At 35.7% G+C, this 14,322-nt stretch overlaps 1 pseudogene across 1 annotated transcript; it reads right to left on the reverse strand.

Moving 5' to 3' along the window:
• Window positions 1-11,541: 11,541 nt before the first annotated feature.
• On the reverse strand, window positions 11,542-14,133 carry LOC309972155 (N(6)-adenosine-methyltransferase non-catalytic subunit METTL14-like; annotated as a pseudogene). Its single transcript has one exon. The product of its transcript is annotated as a N(6)-adenosine-methyltransferase non-catalytic subunit METTL14-like (transcript).
• Between the last annotated feature and the right edge of the window lie 189 nt (window positions 14,134-14,322).

Below are 14,322 nucleotides of genomic sequence, written 5' to 3' on the forward strand. Positions count from 1 at the left end.
TAGACAAATAGATCAATGGAACAGAATACAGAGTCCAGAAAGAAACTTTCACAATATCAAGCAAAATGAATTTTGACAAAGGAATCAAGACCATATGATGGGGAAAAGACAGCCTTTTCAATAAATGCTGTTGAGTAAACTGGATATCTACATGGAAAAGTGTATAAAGTTGGGCTCCTACTTATACCATATCGAAAAAATTAACTCAAAAAAGGAATATATTTAAACATAGATATTTTACCAAAGAAAATATGCAGTAAATCAAAAAGCACATGAAAAGATACTCAACATCACTAATCATCAGGTAAATACATGTCAAAAACCACAATGAGCTACCACTTCACACCCATTAGGATGGCTAGTTACAAAAAAATTAAAATTAAAAAAATAACAAGTGTTGGTGAGAATGTGAAGAAACTGGAACCATCGTGCACTGTTTAGTGGGAATACAAAATGATGCAGTCACTATAGAGAGTAGTTTGAATAGTATGGTTGTTCCTCAAAACATTAAAAATACAGTTACCGTGTAATACAATAATTCTGTGTGAGGGTAGGTACTCAAAAGAACAGAAAACAGGGACTCAAACAGATAGTTGCACTCTTATGTTCATAACAGCATTATTCACAATTGTCAAAAAGTGGAAGCAATCCATGTATCCATCCATGGACAAACAGATAAATAAAATGTGGTATATAAATACAATGGAATATTTTTCACCATTCAAAATGTAGGCAATTTCACAACATGGATGAATCGGGATGGTGTTATGCTAACTGAATTAAGCCAGTCAAAAACGTTTAAATATTCACATGAGACCTTAGTATAGTAAAATTTATAGTGACATAAAATAAAATGGTGGTTGCCAGGGGATAGGAGGATGGGAGAATGGGGAGTTACTGATTTGGAGTACGAGTTTCAGTTTTGCAAGATGAAAAAAAAAAAACCTGGAGATGGGTGGTGGTAATGGTTGCACAACAATGTGTAGTTAATGGCGTGGAACTGTATGCTAAAAATGATTAAAACAGTAAATTTTATGTTGTATTCTGATACAAGTTTTAATAAAACTATTGAGGGGGGAAACTGGAAAGAGAAACACCATGAACAATGGAAGTTCATAGGAAAGAGAGATTTAAGTTATCTTGGAAAAGAGAGCAATTTTCAAGGAAAAAAGAACATTTCTTCCAATTCAAGTGGAAAGATAAGAAATGTCCCTGAAAAAGCTGGAAAATTCCTCTGAAAATGTGAAAGTAAGTCCCAAACTACAGAAACTTGAAATATTTTCCATATTCAGCAAAAATTAAACTTCACTGTCCTTGGTACTTGATAGACTCACAAGAAATTTACCTGGAGATGCAGGTTGGAGACAAGATGAATCGTCTTCTACACCTGATGAGTACCTTAGTATTTATATTTTAAGTAAATTGTATTTCCCTTGTAGTCAGTGGAAAAGGTTGAGTGTGATGGGCTGAGTAAAATAACAGGACCCTCGTTATCAAATTATTTCTTCAAATAATGTTTGTATACAGTAACTAACATACAATCAAGAACTGCAAGTATTTGAAGATATAAGAAAATGTAGCCAAAAACAGCAAAAATTAAGACAATAGAAATGAATGAAGATATTACACATACTGCAATTATCTGAAATAATTCAATTACTATGCTATGATATTCAAGGTATCAAAGACAAAAATTAAAATTTGACAGAACTGGAAACTATAAAAAATAATATAGCAGATTTACAAGAGATCCCAATGCATGAATAGAAATGAAGAACTTGGTGAGATTTACATTCTAGCCAAAAATATTGGGTTGAATATTACTATATAAAGTAAATCTTATTATCTGAACAGTAAAAATGTATACAGTTTTAAAACATAAAAATCGAAGTGACTGCCTAGATGAACTAAATCAAAATTGCATACCCTGAATGCTATTTTTTTTTCACTTGAACGATGGTTGCATTGGTGTTCACTTTGTAGATTCATTATTATGTACACATATGGTCATGAACTTGGATAATTTATTTTACTTGATAATTTAAGCCAAGTTTTTTTTTTTTAAAAAAAGAGAGAGCTAGCATAGGAGACAACAGAAAGACTGGCTTATTCACAAATATGAGTTTCAGCAGTAAAATCCTGAAGATTCCTGCTAAATATTGCCAGAGATCTCTGCCATGTGCCTGCCAGGCTTTCTGCCTGCATTTTAGGAAAAGTAGAAACTCCATGACCCACTGTAAGGAGTTCCTCAAGCATTGCTTGTGTTCTGGAGAGAATCTGATGGGAGATTATGTTGTTTTAAATAAGGATCCAGATAATTTAACGGTGACCAGAATAATGCTTATAAATTAGCAATAATAAACAAAAGATTCACTTATCTGCTTATTCAAAAGCAGATCATCTGAGGATATGGTGGTAACTGGCCAATTAGCCATGACTGCCACATGATTTTTCCTCGACTTTTACCAAGAGTTAATAAATAATACTCTCCTTTGTTATTTTTTTACAGTACTATATCGTCTCAACAACTTTCTCTTCATATCATTAAAAAATTAAAGTGATACTAGTTTATGTTAATATTTACTTCTTTAAGTAAATTAATCATTTGAGAGGGCTTTACAGCTACATAGTCAGTATTTGTTGGCCCAACCAATACATCTTCCCATTGTGGTCTGTCTTATTTGTATTTAAATCCATGACTGTTTTGTTATATGGTGAGTGGCAATTAAGCTTTCTGATGAATTTTTGAAATTAAGCTTTCTGATGAATTTTAAAGGCCAAAATTCTTGTAATGATCTTTTCAGTAAATTAGCATCCATGTAATTCTTAGATTGCAAAAATAAAAACAGGTTTATTCTTGGGGATTATCCCAATAAAATTTAAAATCTTGATAGCACTTTAGTAAATAAGGCAGCTCCAATTATACTTTGTGCTTTAAAAGGAAAGTTTCTCAGACTCACAGGCATAGACAGACTTGTAGCTGCCAAGGGGGAGGGGGCTGAGGGAGGGATGGAGTGGGAGGTTGAGGTGAGCAGATGTAGGCTATTATATATAGGATGGATAAACAACAAGGTCCTACTGTATAGCACAAAGACCTATACTCAATATCCTATGATAAACAATAATGGAAAAGAATATTTTTAAAATGTCTATATACATGTATAACCGAATCACTTGTTTTACAGAAGAAATTAACACAACATTGTAAATCAACTCTACTTCAATACAAAATTATAAATAAGGCTGTGATAAACATGAAAAAATAAAGTTTCTGATCTTTCTATTACTATTTTGTGACTAGTTCAAGATGAAATGGCTATTATACTTGAGAATATAGCTAATTAAAACATGCTTTTTGGTGAGACTGTTATTTATTTGCCATCATTGTATCCAAGTCTTGTTTTTTCCCTCCATTTGAGGCCTAGGAGTGGAAGAAATAATAAAAGGAGAATTTATTAATGAGACAAACAATATGTGATTGAACTGAGAGCTATCGTGTTAAAATTTTAGAGTAAGTGACAACCTTAGGCTAAATTACAGAAAGCTCTTACTTCCTTATACTACACTTACTTTGGTGTGGAAGGCAAGGGGGAAAGTAATTTACCTCTAAATTTAGAATTTATATAGGGACCACATTAGTGTAAAATGGTTGTTGTATTCTGAATTGTATATCACATGAACTTTCTCTGGGCTCTTTTAACAGCTTTATTGGGAGAATATTTATTTAATTTTAAAAAATTTTCTTAATTGAAGTATAGTTAATTTACAATGTTGTGTTAGTTTCTGGTGTACAGCAAAGTGATATATATATTCTTTTTCATATTATTATCAATTATAGATGATTATAAAATATTGAGTATTGTTCCCTGTGTTATACAGTAAGACCCTGTTGTTTATCTCTTTTATATATAGTAGTTTGTATCTCTTTTATATATAGTAGTTTGTATCTAACCCCAAACCCCTAATTTATTCCTCCCCTATCCTCTTTCCCCTTTGGTAACCATAAATATGTTTTCTAAGTCTGTGAGTCTGTTTCTGTTTTGTAAATAAGTTTATTTGTATCATATTTTAGATACCATATATAAGTGATATCATATGATAGTTGTTTTTCTCTTTCTGGCTTACTTCAGTTAGTATGATAATCTTTACTGTAAATGGCATTATTTCATTCTTTTTTATGAGCAGTATTCCGTTCTGTATAAATGCCACATCTTCTTTATCCATTCATCTGTTGATAGACACTTAGGTTGCTTCCACGTCTTGGCTATTGTAAGTGCTGCTATGAATGTTGAGGTACATGTATCTTTTCAAATTAGAATGTTCTCTGGATATATGCCCAGGAGTGGATTGCTGGATCATACGGTAATTCTATTTTTAGTTTTTTAAGGAACCTCCATACTGTTTTCCATAGTGGCTGCACCAATTTACATTCCTTTCAACAGTGAAGGAAGCTTCCTGTTTCTTGGGGGAATATTAATATACCATAAAATTCATCCCTTTTGTGTGTATGATTCAATGTTACTTAGTCATTTACAGAGTTGTGCAACCATCACCACAATTCAATTTTAGTACAATTCCATCAACTCCCCAAAGTCCACATGTCCTGTGATAGTTAATCCCCATTTTCATGCCCCAGACCAGGCACATACTCAACTACTTCTGCACCTATTGATTTGTCTTTTTCTGGACATTGAAGTTCATTCATGCTGTAGCATGTATCAATATTTTGTTCATTTTTATTCCTGAAGCGTATACCAAGGTATGGATACACCACATTTTGTCTATCCACTAGTTGATAGACATTTGAATTGTTTCCACTTTTCACTACAGTGAATAACGTTGCTATGAACATTCATGGGCAAGTCTTTGAGAGGACATATATTTTCACTCCTTTTGGGTAGACATCTAGAAGTAGAAATGCCAAACTGTTTTCTAAAAAGACTGTCCATTTACATCCCCACCATATGTGCGGATTCCCATTTCCTTATATCTTTGCTGATGCTTGTTATTATCGGTCTTTTTTGTTGTAGACATTATGGGGGTATGAAATGGAATGTCTTTGTGCTGCAGAAGACTCAAGAATATTGTAAAGGATTATCAAATCAAAATATTAAGTAATAGTGCTGTGCAGAACCACACTGAGGCAAGAAAGAAAGTCAGTACTTATTTAAAATTTGGATAGTTGTTTACCATCAATTTTACATTAATTTTTATATTTTTAAGTATTGCATTAAAATAGTATTTATCTGGATTGCTGAGTTTTTGGTGCCTCTTTCAATCTTCACCTAAGGTAAGTGCCTCAGTCACCTCCCTGTACTCCATGGTAGTTCAAAAAGGCTCTCAGGATTACCTGGCATCCATCACCAAGATCATTAGGTAGAAAGGCCTGGAGGTGGCATCACATGGAGCTTTCAGGTAAGGAAACGTTTTTGCATAAATGAAGGTGCTCAATGGACAAGTAAAATGAAGCCACATTATTGACAGCCTCAACCAGATACTTAATATAAATAATAAGAAACCTGAAAATTATTGGAATGTGAGCTGCTACCACGTGCCCAAGATGTTAAAAAATAGGTAATTGGCTTTGACCATAGCAGTGTAAACATATTTAATGGGATATAATCATTAAACGAATATGAAGTATACTCCAAATTTGGTGGCATCTTTTTTCATTTTAAGCATTTTATTTGGTTGTATCTTTGATATATCAATTCTTGTGGAACTCCATTTTGAAAATATGGATCCAGAACATTTACTTTTTACTATACTATACTTTTTACATTTACATTTTACTATAACTTTTGAATATATATTTTTTAAACTTCTTAATATTAATTTGGATGTGTCTTCTAACATTAAAATTTCGTCCTTATAGCATGTGATGAATTCATGCCTATTTATCTAAAGGCCCTTAAGAAGTTAGGACCTGTTACCAAATGTGTTTGCTTTAAAAGGTAAAGATTAATGCTAAGGTCTTTAAAACTGTCACAAAAGGAAAGGGTTAGGCACATTCTCAAAGGTATGTATTTAATGTCTTGTCTTTTTTTTTTTTTTTTTTTTTTGCTATTATCAACTAGTTTTGTGGGATTCTACTTGAGATAGGAAGTGTCTCTGTGTACACGTAATTTTTTACATTGGGAGGTTGGGATTTCTCTCTTTCTGACATTGGTGCTCAATTCATAATGAATCAACACACTTTGAGGCTGCCTGAGGGAGCTTGAGCAGAAGGGGGGAAATTTGAAGATTTAATATTTAATCCTGAATATTTTAGTCCACCACAAAATTTAACACATTTCTCAGTATGAAAATGTATGAGGTGGTTCTGATGAAACAGAGGTGAAAATTAGAATAATAGATTCTTCTACTAACGGTGGGAGCTTGAAAAAAATTCACATAACCTCTGATCCTCAGTTTTCTCACCCAGAAGATGATAGTCCTGTATATGAAAAATATATTTAAAAAGGAAAATTAATAAACAAATTCAAAACTGGTCAGTTAACAGTTTCCCTTATTGTATAGCATAGGTCTTCCTATAGAATGTCGAGTAAAAGTAGTGATAGCTGGCATCCTTGTCCTGTTCCTCACTATAAATGTCTATTGCATTTGATATTTGTGGTAGTTTTGGTAGGCTCTGTTAACAGGTTAAAGTAGTTCCCTCATCTCCCTAGTTTATTAGTAGTTTCTATTATGAATTGCTGCTGAATTTTATTGGATGCTTGTTCTGCAGTAATGAGATGATAATTCAGGCTTTCTCTTATATTCTAGTAATAAGAGTGAACCACACTAATAAATGTTTAAAACAGTCTTTATGCTTGAAATAAACCCACCTTGGTCATGGTGTATTTTTTAACATTGCTGTATTTGTTTTGCTTATAATCGGTTTATGATTTTTTCATTAATATGCCATCAACGTTCTGAAAGAGGTGTGATGTCAACAATCTTACAAATGTCACTACTCAACTGATTTACATCCATGATAGATTTGATACAGTTTATAGTGAACCCAGGGGAGACTCATTAATCTCCCCTCCAAGATGAGTAAGAACTCAGCAGGCTGGACTGAGAACTGGTATGCGATGTCTCAAACACCTGGGCAGTTTTAAGGGTAAAGAAAAGATTTAAGATTTTATGGTTGCAATGCTTGACCTAAAACTAAGCAAACTGAGATGTCACCAACTTCTAGGCAGAAAAAAAACAATATTAGATGTGCTAAGAATTTTACAGAGTAAAAGACTCCAGGGATAAAGCAATGTATTACTACTTTGGGGAAAGTAAACAAGGTCATAATTTTCAAACTAGGTGGTAAAAATAGGGACTGCAGCATATTCATGAAAATCAGGAATAATCTTTTTTTTTTTTATATTGACTTAAACTCCAGTGTACCTTTGAGCAACATTAACCACTCAGTACAAATTACTTCAACGGCACTAATCAATCCATGTTCTAAAAAGCACAATTTAAAAATAAGGGTGGTTTTTTTTTTTTGCAATGTAAGATTTGAGGATAATTTATTTTAATTTAAAATTATTGCATTATTATAGATAAATATAAAGCAATTAGAGTAATTGAAAGACATATTAGGAATTAGTTCCGACTGAGATAATCTGATGATAAAAATCTTGCTGGGTTTTCAAACATATTTTGTTCCATCTCCTACAAAACATTTATGAAATATCAGCTGTTGGCTCAGTATTTGGCTTCTTCATATGTGCCAGCAGAAATGACAGCATATGCATTTCAAATGGCCTTATATCATAGAAATTCAAGATATATTTAACTCTTTTCTGATCCTCAAAAGTTCTATAAATGTGGGTAGGCTACTGTCAATGTCTAGAACAGGCACGTCTGTTCATGTGTATTACCAAACCAGAGTGAAGACTGAAACAGGTGTCCCACTCTTCAAACTTACCAGATTTTAGACATGTTATAGTAAAGACATTATCATCTCTAATTTCAAAATCATCTAGATTTGTTAATCCCTTTGAATTTTCTACATAGACTATCACATCATTTGAAAATGACATGATTTTCCCATCTAGATACCTTTTTTTGCCTTTTCTTGCTTTATTGTCCTAGCTAGGCTTTTCCAGTACTATGCTGAATAGGAGTGTTGAGAATGGACTTAAATATCCAATTACTATTACAGTTTTGCTGACATATGTTTGGATATTTATCTCATGCATCAAAGCTACTGAGCAGTATGCTACCTTACTGACTCCTTTGGTTTTGCTCCAGAACCTGCCCTGATGGCTGTGGTTTAGACTAGCAATTATTTAATTGAGTTGAGGTATTGTATTAGTTTCCCAGGGCTGCTGTAACAAAATACTGACTTACAGATGGCTTAAAGCAAGAGGAATTTATTGCCTCACAATCTGGATCTAGAAGTCCAAAATCAAAATGTCAGTAGGGACATTTAAAAACTGTAGGAGAGAATCCTTCCTTGCCTCTTCTAGGTTCTGGTGTTTGCTGGCCATTTTTTTGTATCCTTTGGCTTATAGAAGCAACATGCCAAACTTAGCCTCTGTCATCACATGACTGTCTTTAACCTGGTGTCTTTCCTCTTCTCATGAGCACATCAGTATTATTGGATTAGATGCCCTTCCTACTCCAGTATTTGAAAAAAAAAAAACCTAATTACATCTACAATGACCTTATTTCAAATAATGTCACATTTGAGGTAAGGGAGTTTAGGACTTACACATACCATTTGAGGATAATTCAGCCATAATAAGTATAATAGATTTTTTCCCCTGTCCATCTCATCCTCTCTAGGACGTCACAGCTTTCTATATGCTGTGTTTGTACTCCATGGCTATTTTGCTTGGACCACAGGTTGACTGCTCAGGGAAGTCTAGTGACCTAACCTACACCATTCAGTTTCTCTTCCTGAATTTGAATTCAACAACTGCTATCTTTTTTTGTTGTTTGAACTGAGAAAATTTGTGTTGCAGAGTCCAAGCTCATACCGCTCAACATAACAAGCCAATAAATGGAGAGGAGGTGTTGGGACAAGGAATAGCAACTTTATTCAGAAAGCCAGCAGACTGAGAAGTTGGCATACTAGTTAGTGTCCCAAAGAACCATCTTACCCAAGCTAGAATTCAGGCTTCTTTTATACTAAAAGGGGAGGAAGGGCAGCTGGTTATTGCAGACTTCTTGGTGCTCACCCGACCCCAGAGAGAATGTGATAATCCTTTGATCTTGCAGCTGTCCATATATGTCTGGTCACATGTTCCTATAAACCTTCAACAAGACAAATGTTATTTTCTGTTCTGCATCTTTTTATCTCTATATGAATGAAAAGTGTTTTGTGTTTAAATGTCACATCCTGGGATGCAGAGCCTTGAGAAAGGGCTATTATGTATACTCAGGCTATAGGCAACATTCTTTTAGACAAAGGTGCAGAGCCAGCATGACTAAGCACGGGCAACAGAGCACAAAGTTTAGAGGTAAAAGAATACTTCCAATGTGGAGTCAAGTTTGTTCTTCTCTGCTACTTTTGGACATAGTATATGACTACCACCATGCTGAAGCAAAGCCAGTCTTCAGAAACAGAGGGAGAGAAGAATGTGTCCTTCACATGCAGAACAGAGATGACAGACCATGAAGTTCTAAGACTAGAGAGAGAGAAAAAAAATGTCAAAAAGATATGAATCCCTGAGAGCTTCATACTTCTTGGTTCTAGATCTTCAAGAAGTTCAAGAAAATTCTTATTCTGTTGTTCTGTGAATCATTTTAACGAACTACCCTATTTTGAATAAGCTGCTTAGAAGTAGCTTGACCGAGATGCAAGGAGAAAGAGTTTCAAAAATGAGAGAAAATCTCAGATTTAATGTTCTTCACAAAGATGTAAATAGATGTTTTACCTGTGCAATAAAAATAAGCTAATTGCATGCACATGGAAAAGTAGTTAGTTGAAAAAAAGAAATGTAGTGAAAGTAAAATTTAAACTGCAGAAAATTGACTTAACAGATAGGAGTTTGGAAGTTTCCTAGAAAAGAAATTAAAGGATTATAGAATGTGACCATTCTTAAGACTTTTGATCCTGTTTCAAAATTGCTATAAAGAACACTTGAACTAGTTTTGTCACAATTTATATGAGACAACATTCATTTTGCCTTAATCTAACATTGAGCATTCCTAGCGTTTTAAACTTCTGCCAGTTATGAATCCCAACGTTTTATCTTTTCTCCAAACTGCAAGGGTTTTGTTTATCTAGTAGTCCAGAAAATTTTCATGCCTGTGAATTATTTCACAAGTTTTATTAATATATGAAAAAATGCAGAAAACTTCACAAATTATACATGCACAGTGTGATGTATAGTCACAGTGTCTACACCTATGGAGCCAGCACTAAGATCAAGAAGCAGAATATTACCAACACCCTAGGAATGCTCTCATTTGCCTGGCCAGTTATACCATCTCCCAAAGAAAACCAACTCTCCTTCTAAACCCATAAATTAATTTTACTTTTTAATCTTATATAATGAAGCATGAAATCAGTGTCTGGTTTTTTCCACTGAGTAGTATGTTTCTGAGATTCATGAATGTTTTCAAGTACTGTAATTCATGCATTCTTACTGTTTCTCCTTTTATGAAATGTCACAATTTACTTATTCATTTTACTGTCATGAACATTGGATTCTTTCCATTTGTTGGCTATTATGGACGATGGTGCCTTCAAGTATCAATGATTGTGAATTTACTAAATTTTTTCTTTTCAGTCTCTTCCAATTTTTTTAAAAGGTTTAAAGTTTCATTAGAAAAATCGTATGCAAAATAAAAAATATATTTATCAAGAACAATAATGGCATTATTTCATTCAGCAAATTCATTTAAAACATGGGTTACAGTATAGAAAGAGAAATGACAACATAAAGTCTCACACAACTAACTGATCTGGAAAACCAGTCCCTTAAAAGGCAACTCTAGTTCCATTTTCCAAGCTCTCTTCTTAAGTTGAGGGTCTTCTGTAATTGGTTTTACATTATTTTCTCCATAACAAGTTTAAAGATTCATGTCATTTCCTCATCACCAAGTACTTTATTCCCCAAAATGTTTAAAACAAGTACCTGATAACCAGATGTCTCTGATGCCTCCAATTCTTTTATTTTGTTAAGGAATATGAAACTGTTTTGAAAGTCAATCCAAGATCAAGTCCATACCAAAGTTCTAGCACTTGGATATTTGTCCTTGTTCACTTTTTAGGAAGTATGATTAACAGTCATCAGTAGCTGCGCAACTGAGATTATAATGAGTATTTTTTTTTTCTCTTTGTAAAGTCTGCCTACTAGGTTCTACCTCTTCCCTGCCCAACCCTGGGAGCTCCACCCCCCCAATCAGATTTAGATTTGGGAGGAGGTGATTTTGTTCCAAGTGTCTCAATTTCTTCTGTGGTCAAATTATATGAGTTATTTAAGATTTTTCAAAAAGGAAGAAAAAAGAAGTCTCTTTTTATTGTTTCAACAAGAAAATATTAAAAGCCTAAGAGAGGGCTTCCCTGGTGGCGCAGTGGTTGAGAGTCTGCCTGCCGACGCAGGGGACACGGGTTCGTGCCCCGGTCCAGGAAGATCCCACATACCGCGGAGCGGCTGGGCCCGTGAGCCATGGCCGCTGAGCCTGCGTGTCTGGAGCCTGTGCTCTGCAACGGGAGAGGCCACAACAGTGAGAGGCCCGCGTACCAAAAAAAAAAAAAGCCTAAGAGAAGTTTACCAGCTGTCCCAACTCCATTCCATCAAGGCTGTCAAACAGCTTCCCACTTGCTGTGACAGCAGTGGCAGGATGCCCATTATCAACTACTGTCAGCACTAGTATGATAATCCAGATTGGGTCTTTTTCACTGCTCACTTTATTTCTAAAAAGCAAAAGCCTTTGTAATTAGTTGAAATCTATAAATTCAGTCTCTGAAAGTGAGGGTATTTGTGTTGTTCCATTCTGTTCCGTTACATGCACATGACAAAAGACAGGATGACTCATTTATTCTGGACAAAACCAGACAGTGACAGCTGCAACAGAGGTTGGCTAAAATACTCCTGCAGCTTGGAGAAACTAAAGCAAAGTGCTTTAGTTCCACCTCTTCCTCCTCCTCTGGGAGCTCCACCTCCCCGATCAGACTTAGATTTGAGGGGAGGTTATTTTGGTCTAAGTCTCTCAATTTCTTCTGTACATCCAGTCAAGTAAGAATTTGGGGCACTGAAGTAGGATGCCTATGTTTCTGCATACGTAGTTGCTATTTGTAAGAGTTGGTCCAGCTGCAAGCCAGCCTGGTGGAATTGTACTATCTCTTCCAAATAAATGAAGGCGTCTTCTACCAAGACAAAAAAGTTCAATTATATGAAAAATTTCTACGGGCTTTTCTATATTGCCAATTTCAGGTTCTTCTGTGATAATCAAGTCAATGTCAACAATAGCATGAATGAAGTCCCATCTGTGCTACGCTTAACAGTTCCTTTGATCCCCATAAGGCAGTGTTCCTTTGTTCTCTGGAAGACGGCCTTTGGATCTAAAGTCTTGGTCTTCCCAGGATTGTTTTTATTGGTTTTAATCCAACAAATATCTTCACATCTGTATGTTTACTTGCATAAACACACTCTTCCAAGGTCCAATCCCTCCCCAGAACCACACCAGAGAAAAATAAGTGATCGAGGTGCTGCAATCTCATCAATTTCTAACTTCATAATGTCACCCCAAGTCCAGCATTTTTCATTAGCAGTGATGCCAGTCTCTCTGTAATATTCTTCTAAAGGGGGTTCAAGAAGAATCACATCGAATTTGGGTGTTAGTTCTCTGATGTCAAAGGCTTCTATATCTGCTTCTAAGTACATAGGAGGAGTGTTAGATTTATCTGTTAACATCCTTCAGCCTGATGAGCTCCCTCAGTTTAGGGTAGTCTTCAAATCTGTCAGCCAAACCTACATCTCTGATGAAATTTTGAGCTCTATGTCCAGTGTCTATAAAATGTTGGCAATAATCATTATGGGGATTTAAACTCTGTGTTCCCTTAAGAAAAGTACTAGAATCTTTGTAAATCTCTTCTTCATATGGCAAAATCTCTTCCTCCTGTTGCATTTCTTCTTTTTTTTTTTTTTTTTGCGGTACTCGGGCCTCTCGCTGTTGTGGCCTCTCCTGTTGTGGGGCACAGGCTCCGGACGCGCAGGCTCAGCGGCCATGGCTCGCAGGCCTAGCCGCTCCGCAGTATGTGGGATCTTCCCGGACCGGGGTACGAACCTGTGTCCCCTGCATCGGCAGGGGAACTCTCAACCACTGCACCACCTGGGAAGCCCCTCCTGTTGCATTTCTAATTCATCCTTATATTCTTCCATTTTGTCTTCATCTGTCTCTCCTTCATCCTGATACTTAACGTTTTGCATTTGGAGCAGAAGTATCATAGGAAGCCCTGCAAGTTTCTCTTGTTTCAGCAATTTCTCTCTGCTTGTCTTTGCTATTTAACACAACATCAATACTGGCAGCACTTTCAGCTCCCAACTGCTGCGCGAGAAGCTGTCGCGGTAACTTCTGCCGCTCCCGGATCTCCTGCAAGTGGCTCTCCATGTCCCAACCCTTGTTTTCCACTACCTCGAAAACTTGGCAATTAGCGGATGAATACCCGCCCAGTTTTTCTTCGGAGACCGTGGAACACAAAATTCTCCAGGAGCTTCAGGCGACGGGTACCCAGTATTTTTTCAATAGGTGTTTCCTCTTCCAATGTATTTATGCTTCACAAGTTTTTCTCCATTTGGGAATTAAAAACTCATTCAGCTATATTTTTCTAGCTCTTCAAAATGATTTTGTCTTAAATATTTAACTATTAAATACACTTTGAATTAGTTTATTGAGTGATATGTTATGAATACATCTATTTTTAATCCAAATAGTTAAATAATTGCACCATTACATGAAGTAATCCACCTTTGAAACTTCGATATTTAGTGCAGATTTTTTTTTTAAATGTATTTATTTATTTATTTATGGCTGTGTTGGATCTTCGTTTCTGTGCGTGGGCTTTCTCTAGTTGTGGCAAGCGGGGGCCACTCTTCATCACGGTGCGCAGGCCTCTCACTATCGCGGCCTCTGTTGTTGCGGAGCACAGGCTCCAGACGTGCAGGCTCAGCAATTGTGTCTCATGGGCCCAGTTGCTCCGCGGCATGTGGGATCTTCCCAGACCAGGGCTCGAACCTGCGTCCCCTGCATTGGCAGGCAGATTCTCAACCACTGCGCCACCAGGGAAGCCCTTTAGTGCAGATTTTGTGATCTCATAAATTATTCACAGATGCATGTGTTTACATGTGTTTTCTTTATTTCAACACTCATACTGATTTTAAA

This window comes from Leucopleurus acutus (genome assembly GCF_964270905.1).
Source record: "Leucopleurus acutus genome assembly, chromosome: 15".
Lineage (NCBI taxonomy): Eukaryota > Metazoa > Chordata > Mammalia > Artiodactyla > Delphinidae > Leucopleurus > Leucopleurus acutus.